Below are 12,941 nucleotides of genomic sequence, written 5' to 3' on the forward strand. Positions count from 1 at the left end.
TAACTGCGTGCAAGGTTCATCGCTGCGTGAGCTGTCCAGTGACGTGCAGACAGCGACGTGGACAGAAGAACGCACGAGCGGGGCGCATGCGCGACCTCTTCCCCTCCCCCGCCCCCGCCCCGCCGTGACGGCGTCGTCACATTTGAGCCGGCAGCGGCGCGCGTCCGACGCCGCGGACCAGAGAGCGCCAGTGTTCCAGGCGCCGCCGCCTTCTGCACGCGTCGCTGCCTCGCCGGCGCCGCCTCATCGCCGCAGCGGTCAGCGCTCCTCCGCAGCTGCGCTCCCTTGGGTTCTCTTCCGCCGGGGAGCCAGGTCTCCAACTCTTCCAAGCTGCTGTCGTGTTGAAACTTGCTCCTGGTTTTACCTCTGAGACTGACTTCAAATGTGCTGACTAGCAACAGGTAGGTGCACAGTGTCACAATTTCAGTGATACAACCAGTGTCACTCGAGAGGAAATCGTTTCAAAGATCCGTTTTACAGCATTCTCTGTTTCTAGCTGCGATTCTGGACTGCAGCATAATGCTTAAAGTTACGCCGTTTTTGTGTCGTGTTTGCAAGGTATTTTGTGCAGTAGATCCATTTTCATTTATCTTCTTGACTGCTACGCTATTACCGACAGGTTAGCGTACTATTGGACAAGTATTTCCATATAAATTCAAGTACTAGCCGTATTTCTGTCCTAAATACATGTCTTGCTTTCTGATCAGAGACCGTAGCCCACAATATGCCTCGTGGTGAAGGTTAGGAGGTTTTATAGGTTGTGAGCAATATTTTATTGGCACACAGTAGATTTTTGTATCCGGAATTAGTCTTCTAAGAATGCATTGTTTCAGAATAATCATCTCAATAGGTATATACTAAGCTTCTCAGCGTAAATCTTATTGTAGTGAATGCGTATGTCAAATACTGGTAAGTAAAAACAGCTCTTCTTAATTTATAAAGGCTGACAACTTACAATAGCATTATACCAACAGCGGTGTTGTATTTGAACGATGAACATGATCAGTATGTGTAGGGTCATCTTCACTATTATTTTATGATCCTTCACGCATTTCGTGAATTTCGAGCGATTTTCAGTTAGCTGTTTTCAAACAAAGAACTGCTATTTTCGACAGTTATTTCTCTTTCTGGGAGAAAATAACAGGTTTTCTTCACAATAATAGCGGATGTGAATTAATGGATGGAAATATGTCAATTGTTCAAATTTATTTTTCACAAGTGGGAAGGCGCTATTATTGGAACGCGTATTCATCCAAAACGTGTAGCGTCATTGAAATTCACCTAGCGAAAAATATTCAAGAACTGTCATCAAAAGCATGCAAAAATGAAGCACGCGGCACTCGGTTGACTACTTTCGTTACTTGTTTTAATCTATGCCGACGATTACTTTTCGCATTTGTATTAGATTTACCGAATCCTATGTAATGGCTCAGGAGAAATCTGTGGAGTATAATAGTTCATATACCTTAAGACTGCAACTTTTTCTTCATAATACATGATGTAAATTCTATTTTATATGGCACCACTCACATCCATATCATATTTTTACATCACAAACACAAATTTCCGAATTTGTGACTACAAATGGGCTAACACAGGCACTTCCCGAGAGAAGTACTGTCAACAACTGCCTACAGTACAAGAAATATCTACTCAGCGTATATCTTGACTCAATACTGTACACTTTCACCACAGCCACACAAAAAATTTTAAAATATGAAATCATCTTAACTTTCCTGTTACTTTGTATTACACAGCTGGTATTACTGTGCTGAATACGTACTTTGTGAAGCTGTGTGTAAAGTAAGGGAACGTTTAGGTACACTCTTCAAAATATATGGTAGAACGACAGCATCCAGCTCTAGCTCGCTAAAATTTAATTCATGTCTCAGTGTTGGCAAGTGAAATTCGCTTGGAACATGATGTGCGCAAAGTAAGCCGTAATCACCCATTACTGAGGACTTCACCTACTACCACCAACATAAATGGAAAGACATGGTCTTACAAGGAAAATAAATAAATAAAAATAAAAAAGAGGCTACATGTGTACTTCTCAAAAATATAATTCGCAGTTTCAAAATTAAATCTCCTCGACAGGTTCAGTATTGCCTGCACTTTTAGGATATTAGAAGACTTATAGAAATACACTTTCCTTTACGAGTAAATAAAGACCTTAATCATGAACTCATGGATGGAAATATTTGTCGGAATATTCGTAGCGGTTCTTCAGGAGACCAATGCGTAATCCAAGTCATGAAAATGAAATTCTATCACACTATCGCGCCTGAGTTACTCATACCTCAAAAATAGATCTATTACTCTCCTTGCTGTGTCAACAGTTACTTTTACATTATGATTACTAATACGTGTATGACAAAGCGATCTTCCGAAACAAAGGTGGTTGTCCGACACTAACAATACACACACTTGTGGCATTTGGCTTCACGATCTGGGTAAGTATGAAAATTTAGACAACGAACATTCCACGGGGAGTCAGGTAAAATATAATTGTCTCCTCATATGTGGTATTAAAAGAACGTAGTGGTAAACTGAGAGAAACTAGAATTCTTAGGGGATCTTGCTAACAGTCTCTTCTCCTACGCACTGTTTGGTAACAAAACCAGAATGGGTGGGGGGATGATAATTGCGTACGACAGGTAGCCCCCCGTAGACAGCGTAAGATGAGTTGCACTTTGAAGATGCAGATGTAGATCATCTAACAGAATTTTCGGTGACATGTACCCACAGCCGTTGTTGTACGACTGTATATATTGATTTTGAAGCTCACATTAACCACATTTAATTCAAGTGGTAAAAAAGAATTCAGGATCGTTATTTGACTAATGGGATGGCTTGAACGACAATGTTTCTTGACCACCGTTCGGTACTAGCAGTGAGATGCGGACCCTATTGCTGTTTAGTTAACAGGAATATGTCAGTCCCTACTGCGAGTGTCATTCCACATTCCAGATTAAAAAGGAAACGTCCGATTTGTCTACCGCCTATACATTAACGCAATGTGCAGCTTTGGTCGGTGAAGAAACTCAGCATATCATCCCCACAGCATTCACCTCGTTCATTTAAGCAGGTACAAATTAATCAGAGGTGTTGCAATTCCCATCGTTTCACTTGCTCTTATGTATCAGCTAAATTTGTGTTTGACTACTCATTGAAACTAAGCAAGTGGGACTATAAACGTAAACGGTTTCTAGAGCACTGAAACCCAAAATGAAAGTAGCGTCCAGATAAATTGTTTCGAAATTGACTATTACATGTGTCAAATATTAAAATGCTATCTAGTCGAGGTAGATATCCAACAAGTCTTTAAGCCTCTCTCTCTCTCTCCCTCTCTCTCTCTCTCTCTCTCTCTCATTTCTTCTTATCGCGGTGTTAAGTGATGGGCTACTCAAAATGAAATTCTGAAATACAGTTTCACTCAATGACAGTAATTTCATTTTTTTTATTTACATTTACAAAGCTCACTTTGACAATGGCACGCAATCATGGAACATACCACTACATTCAAAGGAAAAATATTGACTACGTTTAGTGTGCTAGTACAAGACGCGAATTTCGAATTATTAATAACGGTAAGGTGGTGTGGAGCGCACTACTCAAAATGTCTGCACGGCGTTACAGCTCAAGTCATTGCAGCAGTTTTAATATCCTAAATAGTTCCGTTATAATAAATCACAAATCACTACTGTGATCTTAGATATTCTTACATCGAACAGGAGTTTTGAAAAGGAAGCGCTATCAGTCTTTGTTTCAAGATGTGCGTCACTACCAGTCTCCAGTTGTTTAGAGGTTTTTTGAAATGTGCCGTGTAAGGCGCACGATTTCTCGCCTACAAATGACATCCAATGCCTGTTGAGTTATTTACATTATTTATGTAATTAATATTGGAGTACGTTTCTGGGTAAAAGTCAATAACTATTGTAGACGATTGGTTAACTCTTCCTGTTTCACATGTCGGAAAGAAAGGCTGTCAGTTTTGTATATGAGAGCAGATAAGCCACATCCTACTCACTGTTAGACGTATAAAAAATAGTCAGTGAGAATTAACTGCATCTCGCAACAGACATCTCTTCCTTCTTGCTTTTGTTTATACAAATGTAGCCGCGAAGTGCCCGGGAGTGTGAAATCGTACACTTTCGTATACAAAACGTTACCCTGTACACAGCTACGTAGATAATCACAACCTCTGTCAACAGTGCTTTTGATTCGTTCGAAATGTCTTTTGAACCCATTTCAGAGGTGGACGAGATGGTGTCAGGGCTTACAAAATGTAGAAAAAATAAATAAAAAGTTATGCCCTGATCACTTGAAAAAGGAAAGTTGAACGAACATATTTCTCGTTATTGATTACAGCGATGTTATCCTGCAAGGCCTTTCTCAGAAAGCTCACAGCGTCTGCGACTGGTTATAACTGCCTCTGTTCGTTATATACCTGATGATCTACTCTTTGATCATATTTCACCATCATATACATAGACATTCTGGCTGCGTGCAGACAAGCGCCGAGATTTCCATACCCACTGTCTTCTCTACTGTATCTCATACACCTCTTAGATCTTAACGTTCTTGTCGGAATAACACAGCAGAAACAACCTTTCCCATTAGAACAATCTCTTTACGGTCCGACTCCTTTGTTCAGCCACTTTCTTGAGGTCCTCAGTAAGAGGAACCTTATTCTGGAGTGAACTTTCTCATTACATTAGAGAACTGAATACCCTCTCCAGGCCGACCCGAGTGGCCGAGCGGTTCTAGGCGCTACTGTCTGGAGCCGCCTGACCGCTGCGGTCGCAGGTTCAAATCCTGCCTCGGGCATGTATGTGTGTGACGTCCTTAGTTAGTTCTAAGCAGTTCTAAGTTCTAGGGGACTGATGACCTCAGAAATTAAGTCCCATAGTGCTCAGAGCCATTTCAACCATTTGAACCATCTCCAGCTTTAAAAGATAGTAATTAATTAAATATCTACTAAAGCAACAGTAAGGATTACTATTGTCCCTGAATGCACTCGTTACCCTTGGGCGGCCTTCTTTCCCACCACATCTCCCTCTTTTCCTAGCATTCTTAGTTGCTACAGTCTCCTTAAACTTTCTTTCCCCAGAATTCGCTATGTCAGATAACATTGATCTTGTACACCTTATATTTGCCACTATTATTATTTTCATTAATATTTGTTTTTCAATAAGCCCGATGAGCAACGTCTCTGCGCTGGTAGGGAGCGCAGTCGTCGGGAAGTGGAGCGTGCTGATAATTCCGAGGGACCAATATCAACTCATCATTTATTATAAACACAGAGTCTGAACATTATACTTTACAAAGAGTGAGTTCACCACAGCTCATCGAAACACAGTTTAATCTCCAGACATATTTTGTCTCTATTGGCACGAAGAAATGAAATCTTTCAACCTACATTAAAAAATATTTGGCTGAAATTCTTCAGATACATGAGAAGCAACATTCGTCCTTACACAGGGCGTCCATCAGTAAAGCTTCAGTTTCAAAATGCTGTAGAAAAAGGACCCACTGCTCAGAATGACGTCAAATTTGAACTGCATATATTGCCGCAATGGAACAAGAAGAAAAAAAATACCAATAGATGGCGCTGTAAACATCTTAACATAAATGGGGTCGGCTACGTCAGATGAATCGCAATACGACGGCCATGGTTTGAGTCGCACATTAAACCATGTGTACTGTACAATGTCTATGATTGCACAAATTCAGTATTCAACAGTTGTAGCATTGGTAGGTAAATTCATCCACCACTGCCATGTCCAACCACATCCGATGGGAAAAATCGGTTTTGAACAGTCCTGAGGCCAAATACCGCATAAATAGCCAAATTACATCAGTTTTTAAATTCTCCGGCGCCACAAAACACATAAAAATAAAAATTACATCGCTGATTGATTTGAGAAAATCAGCTAACCAGTTTCTCTTATAAAGGTCAATTAACAATCCTTGAACATGGTTTCAACAACCGTAAAATTTTCTTCATCAGAAGTACATGGTCACGTAAAACTGTAATAGTCCTGTGCCCCTGGCGAAGAAAAATCTTAATGCAAAGAAGCTCATGTCAAGTAACATGGTGTATTTGACTATCAGTAAAACTAAGTAAAATTCATTGGAGGTGGGCTAAGCGTAAAGGCCTTCAGATCCAAATATAGATCGAATCGAAAGGTAGGGTATCTTTCACTTCGATGTAAATTGTAATTTGAAGATTTTTACGCCTTGGGAACGTACGACATGAGCTTCTACGCTCTCAGATTTGCTGTCGCCAATATGTGATTCTATTTGTTCGTGTACTTCTGAAGAATACAATATCAGGGGTTGTTAATAGAACTCTTTATCTGTAACTGGTTGGATGATTTGCTCAAGTCATTCATTCCCATTCACCATTGCTGAACTGTAGCTTTGTTCAAAATTTTAAAATGATGTCGGTTTTTAATTGTCCTGGATCCCAGAAAAGCGTAGTAAACAAAACGACATCGGTTTCTAATTGTCGTGAGACTCACGCAAGACGTCTTCAATATGCTGTCCACCGTTTACTGCCAAAAGCTGGAATCGAGGAACAGCATATTCCACAACAGATCGGAGTGCCTTCAATTCACAATTTTCAGATACCGCCAAAGCGACAAGTCACACGGATTAAAATCAGGCTGTTGGGAGATGACGGCTGATGCTTCTAGCTTCTCTGAAACGCCTCTGAAGGAGCCGCTTCACTAACTGTGCCACGTAGGAAGGAGAGCCACCTTGCATAAAAATAATTGTACCCACACGTCCGCGCTGTTGATGCGCTGGAATAACGTCGGTGCTAAATGAATCTCGAAGCGTTTACTAGTGGCGGTACATGAGCATAACCCACATGACTCGTCTCCAAAAAAAAAAAAATGCGACCATACGATAAACGATGCCGTTAGCCCGCACTACGCAGTCATTTTCGCAGAATGAAGTCGTACCAATTATGCGTGTGGATTTTCCGTTGTCTATATTCTGCAGTACTGCGAACTGACGTTTCTTTGGAGACGAGAATCGGCTGCATCTGTCCGCAGAATATTCCATGACCATTCCTTGTCCTCGTCTATGCGGGTAAGAAATTGTCTTGCTGGCACGTCAACTGAAAGCAAATCTTGAATATGTGTGATTTGGTACTGATAGCAATGGAGAATCTTTTGTTGGGTTTTATGCACCGTGCTCGCGGGGATGTCGAATGTACGGGCAATTCTTCGAGCACTGCGAGTTTGCATACTACCGCTCAGACCACCCCCCCCCCCCCCCCCCTTCTGCTGTGCCAACATCTTCGAAAGACGTCGGATCAATTGCTGTCCCCCCTCTGCCACATTGCACTGCAAAAGAACCTGTATTTACGAATTTTGTGATCATTTTCTCCAGACCTTCAGCAGACATCGGGCCATTGTCTTTTTTTATATTCTTGAGTGTTCAAACCTCTGCTGCGCTATTGATTCACAGTTAGCGTTTTTGTAATAAAGTTTTACCAGCAGCGCGTGGTCCTTCATGCAGAAAGCCATGTTGGGCGCCTCAGACGCAAATGAGGAAGAGTCGTGTGCCCCACTTCCATTGGTGTGCATATTCTGACGCTTACGGCGCGTTACGTTGGTAACTTTTTCGCTACTTTTTTTCTTTTTTTGTTCGAAAACGTTTTCCCCTGAGTCAATAATACAATGTTCAAATTTGACGTCATTCTGAACACTGGTTCCCTTTTTATGGCATTTTGACACTGGAATTTTGATCAGGGCATTGTTCATCATATCTGATAACAGAACTGGATGTTGCCGTCTCACTTTAAAACAAAGAGAGTTACGACGAGTATTTTAAGTTTCCGTAATCGTAACTCCTTGCCCGCCGGGTTAGCCGTGCGGTCTAACGTACGACTTTCCGGATTGGGAAGGAGCGCCTGGTCCCCGGCACGAATCCGACTTGTGTCGTGGTCCGGTGAGCCGGCCAGTCTCTGGACGGTTTTTAGGAGGTTTTCCATCTGCCTCGGCGAATTCGGGCTGCTTCCCCCCATTACGCCTCAGCAACACTATGTCAGCGATTGCTGCGCAAACAAGTTCTCCACGTACGCGTACACCATCATTATCTACCATCCAAACACAGGGGTTACGCTCGTCTGGTGTGAGACGTTCTCTGGTGGGGTTCCACCGGGGGCCAAACCGCACAATAACCCTGAAAGAGTGGTTCGGTGTGGGGCGGCAAAGGGGTGAAGTGGACTGCGATAGTCGTCGTGGTGTTGTGGACCACTGCGGCTGCGGCGGGGACGGAGCCTCTCCGTCTTCTCTAGGCCCCCGATTAACATACAGTACAATACAATACAACCCTAACTCCTCAACAATCACGGATATTAGCCTTTCTTTAAAAATAAATCTTCGAGACGAAATTACCTAAATGCTTACATGACAAATAAAGATCAGTTAGCTTGACAGATATTGAACTCTTCACACAACGTTTGCACATGTGGCTTAACCCTACAAGATTAAATCGTGGCAATCTTAAATCAATAGCTTTCACATACATTGAACCATCTGCTACAAAACATCGGTCCTACCAGCAAAATATTTAAAAGCAATGAGAAGGTGAGAAGCTTTGTACGTTACTGAGAAGTTTCATAAATTAACCTAACACAATATCATAGTCCTTTGCAGGACTTAAAAGGAATGACGGTTACAGACATAGGCAAACTGAAAAAAAGCCTAAGTTAATACTAATTTGGACCGGAGGTCGAATGAGAATGAACCGTAGCATTCAACACAAGCCACTCACTTTCACTACAGACCAGTACACTTTCTCAATTTAATCGTATGGCTAGGGCCCTCCCGTCGGGCAGACCCTTCGCGGGGTGCCGGTCTTTCAAAAATGTTCAAATGTGTGTGAAATCTTATGGGACTTAATCGCTAAGGTCATCAGTCCCTAAGATCACAAACTACCTAATCTAAATTATCCTAAGAACAAACACACACACCCATGCCCGAGGAAGGACTCGAACTTCCGCCGGGACCAGCTGCACAGTCCATGACTCCAGCGCACCAGACCACTCGGCTAATCCCGCGTGGCCCGGTCTTTCAATCTGACGCCACTTCGGTGATCTGCAGTCGATGAGGATGATAGGATGATGATGAGGACAGCACAACACCTAGTCCCTCGGCGGAGAAAATTTCCCGACCTATGCGGTAACAGAACCCCGGCCCAGAGGCTTGACAATTCGTCACGCTGACCATTTTCTTTTTTTCATTTTGTTCGGCATTATTATTTCGCAGTAGCGGACGTCACATGACATCCGTTGTTGACCTTTTCACTTTTTTTTTTTTTTTTTTTTTTTTTTTTTTTTACAGAGGCCATACAGCTCTCTGACCGAATACGCTGAGCTACCGTGCCGGCTGTCCATTCAGCTACTGGAGGCGGACTACTAGTGCACTGTCATGCACAGTTTAACAAGGGCGCAAGGTCACACAAGGATTCTGCATTGACGCGACCAAATGAATGACACAAACCTGACGGAAAGGAAACAAATAAAAGAGCAATGGCGTAACGAGCCACCATGACAATCCAAAACAACGTCGATCGTACACTGATCAGCGACAATGTCTGACCAGTGACGCCACCCAAATACTGATAATGGTTAATGTCTGCCTTAAAAACATCATGAGGAACTACAGTTAAACCCGTCAAACTGCTGTACCAGTATAATAGCGGTAAAGAGGAAAATAGTAAATAGCCTCTACCACAGCAGAACGGACGGTGAAGCACTGCCAAGAGACCGTAATTTCAACTTCAGAGATCGCTGGAGTGGTAGCTCTTTATCCACTCGCAAACGCAGCTGAGCAGCTCCTCCAACATAATCCCCTCACTTCCGCCTCCATCCTTTCCGTAACGTGGCAGGCGCAGCACCCACCAGGACATTGTAACCCATCAACAGCGGAGAGAAAGGGAAACAGCCAGACAACCTGCACTCGTGCCTGTAGCTTGGTACTGTGCCCTCACTGCTCAGTGGTCTTACGTGCAGTGCACAGCCTGGTTGCTCACATACCCATTCCAGCAGACGGGCCATTTTCTGCCTTCTTCCCATGTAGACTGTGTTTGCGGAGACTTCGCCCTACCTCTTTTGGCCTCACTTCCTCCTTTAACACCATCCAAAACAGCACTCACAGCAAGGCTTCTCTGACAAGGATAGTCAGAGATATTTCTGGAACAGCACGGATTTCATATTCCATTTCGTAACTGTATAACCAGTTTGGAATTCGTACATTCGTTAGTCTGACATTTTGTGGATGTATTGTACTCCGGACAAGGAAGATAATGATAATGTTATAAAACTTGGATTATCCTTTGCGGTTTTGGTGAACCTCACATGCGCATTCATCGGCAATTCCTTCTTTCCTCTGGACAAGGCCACCATTACAACATTTCCGTACACACACACACACACACACACACACACACATGCGGAACGGCCAAAAATAACACTAGAACATTAAAGAGAGAATAATGTTATATTGCCACTAAACCATCGTAATGTTTATTACTGCGTGTTTTATTCCAGGAAAGTCGTAATATATTAGTGTCTGTGTGTGCATGAATTCCTAAGGGACCGAACTGCTGAGGTCATCGGTCCGTAGTCTTACACACTACTTAAACTAACTTATGCTAAGATCAACACACACACACACACACACACACACACACACACACTCACTCACACCCATGACCAGGGTAGGACTCGTAACTCGGGCGCGAGGAGCCGCGCATGGCGCCTCAAACTGCGCGGTCACTCCGCGCTGTAATATACAGTGTGGTTCACTGATCGTGACCGCGCCAGATATCTCACGAAATAAGCGCCAAAAGAAAAAACTACAAAGAACGAAACTCGTCTAGCTTGAAGGGGGAAACCAGATGGTTGGCCGGCTAGAGGGCGCTGCCATAGGTCAAACGGATATCAACCGCGTTTTTTAAGTAGAAACTCCCATTTTTATTACATATTCGTGTAGTACGTAAAGAAATATGAATGTTTTAGTTGGACCACTTTTTTCTCTTTGTGATAGAAAAAATTGGTGCAAATGGCTCTGAGCACTATGGGGCTTAACGTCTGAGGTCATCAGTCCCTTACAACTTACAACTACTTAAACCTAACTCACATAAGGACATCACACACATCCATGCCCGAGGCAGGATTCGAACCTGCGACCGTAGCGGTCGCACAGTTCCAGCCTGTAGCGCCTAGAACCGCTCGGCCACCACAGCCGGCTTTGTGATAGATGGCGCTGTAATAGTCACAAACATTTGGATCACAATATTAGACGAACAGTTGGTAACAAGTAGGTTTATTAAATTAAAATACAGAACTAAGGTACGTTTGAACATTTTATTCGGTTGTTCCAATGTCATACATGTACCTTTGTGAACTTATCATTTCTGAGAACGCATGCTGTTACAGCGTGATTACCTGCAAATACCACATTAATGCAATAAATGCTCAAAATGATGTCCGTCAACCTCAATGCATTTGGCAATACGTATAACGACATTCCTCTCAACAGCAGTAGTTCGCCTTCCGTCATGTTCGCACATGCACTGACAATGCGCTGACACATGTTGTCAGGCGTTGTCGGTGGATCACGATAGCAAATATCCTTCAACTTACCTCACAGAAAGAAATCCGGGGACGTCAGATCCGGTGAACGTGCAGGCCATAGTATGGTGCTTCGACGACCAATCCACCTGTCATGAAATAAGCTATTCAATACCGCTTCAACCGCACGCGAGCTATGTTCCGGACATCCATCACGTTGGAAGTACATCGCCATTTTGTCATGCAGTGAAACATCTTGTAGTAACACCGGTAGATCATTACGTAGGAAATCAGCATACATTGCACCATTTAGATTGCCATCGATTAAAAATGGGGGCCAATTCTCCTTCCTCCCATACTGCCGCTCCATACATTAACCCGCCAAGGTCGCTGATGTTGCCCTTGTCGCAGCCATCGTGGATTCACCGTTTCGCAATAGTGCATATTATGCAGGTATACGTTACCGCTGTTGGTGAATGACGCTTCGTTGCTAAAGAAAACGCGTGCAAAAATCTGTCATCTTCCCGTAATTTCTCTTGTGCTCAGTGGCAGAACTGTACACAACGTCCAGTGTCGCCGCCATGCAATTCCTGGTGCATAGAAATATGGTACGGGTGCAATCGATGTTTGTGTAGGATTCTAAACACCGACGTTTTTGAGATTGTCGATTCTCGCGCAATTTGTCTGCTAGTGATGTGCGGATTAGCCACGACAGCAGCTAAATTACCTACTTGGTCATCATCATTTGTTGCAGGTCGTGGCTGACGTTTCACATGTCACTGAACACTTCCTGCTTCCTTAAATAACGTAACTATCCGGTGAAGGTACGGACCCTTGGATGATGTCGTCCAGGATACCGAGCAACATACATAGCACACGCCCGTTGGGCATTTTGATCACAATAGCCACACATCAACTCGATATCGACCTTTTCTGCAATTGGTAAACGGTCCATTTTAACACGGGCAACTTATTACGGAGCAAATACCGTCGGGACTGGCGGAATGTTACGTGATACCACGTACTTATACGTTTGTGACTATTACGACGCTATCTATCAGAAAGCGAAAAAAGTGGTCCAACTAAAATATTCATATTTCTTTACTTAATACACGAATAAGTAATAAAAATTGTGGTTCCTATTTAAAAAAACGCAGTTGATATCCGTTTGACCTATGGCAGTGCCATCTAGCGAGCCAACAATAGCGCCATCTGGTTTCCCCCTTAAAGCTAGACAAGTTTCGTTCTTTGTTTTTTTTTCGTTTGATGCTTATGTCGTGAGATATTTGGCCCGCTCACCATCAGTGGACCACCCTGTATAGATAATGCATTAGAATTACAATTA

At 43.1% G+C, this 12,941-nt stretch overlaps 1 protein-coding gene across 1 annotated transcript in view; it reads left to right on the forward strand.

The window, feature by feature from the left end:
* Nucleotides 1-211: 211 nt before the first annotated feature.
* The window catches only part of LOC124788865, a 159,843-nt gene continuing 147,113 nt past the window's right edge, over nucleotides 212-12,941 (forward strand). The window contains exon 1 of the mRNA XM_047256148.1: nucleotides 212-401. The gene's annotated coding sequence lies outside the window, so the exon portion shown is untranslated. The remainder of the gene's footprint in view (nucleotides 402-12,941) is intronic.

This window comes from Schistocerca piceifrons, chromosome 3 (assembly GCF_021461385.2).
Source record: "Schistocerca piceifrons isolate TAMUIC-IGC-003096 chromosome 3, iqSchPice1.1, whole genome shotgun sequence".
In the NCBI taxonomy this organism is placed as follows: domain Eukaryota; kingdom Metazoa; phylum Arthropoda; class Insecta; order Orthoptera; family Acrididae; genus Schistocerca; species Schistocerca piceifrons.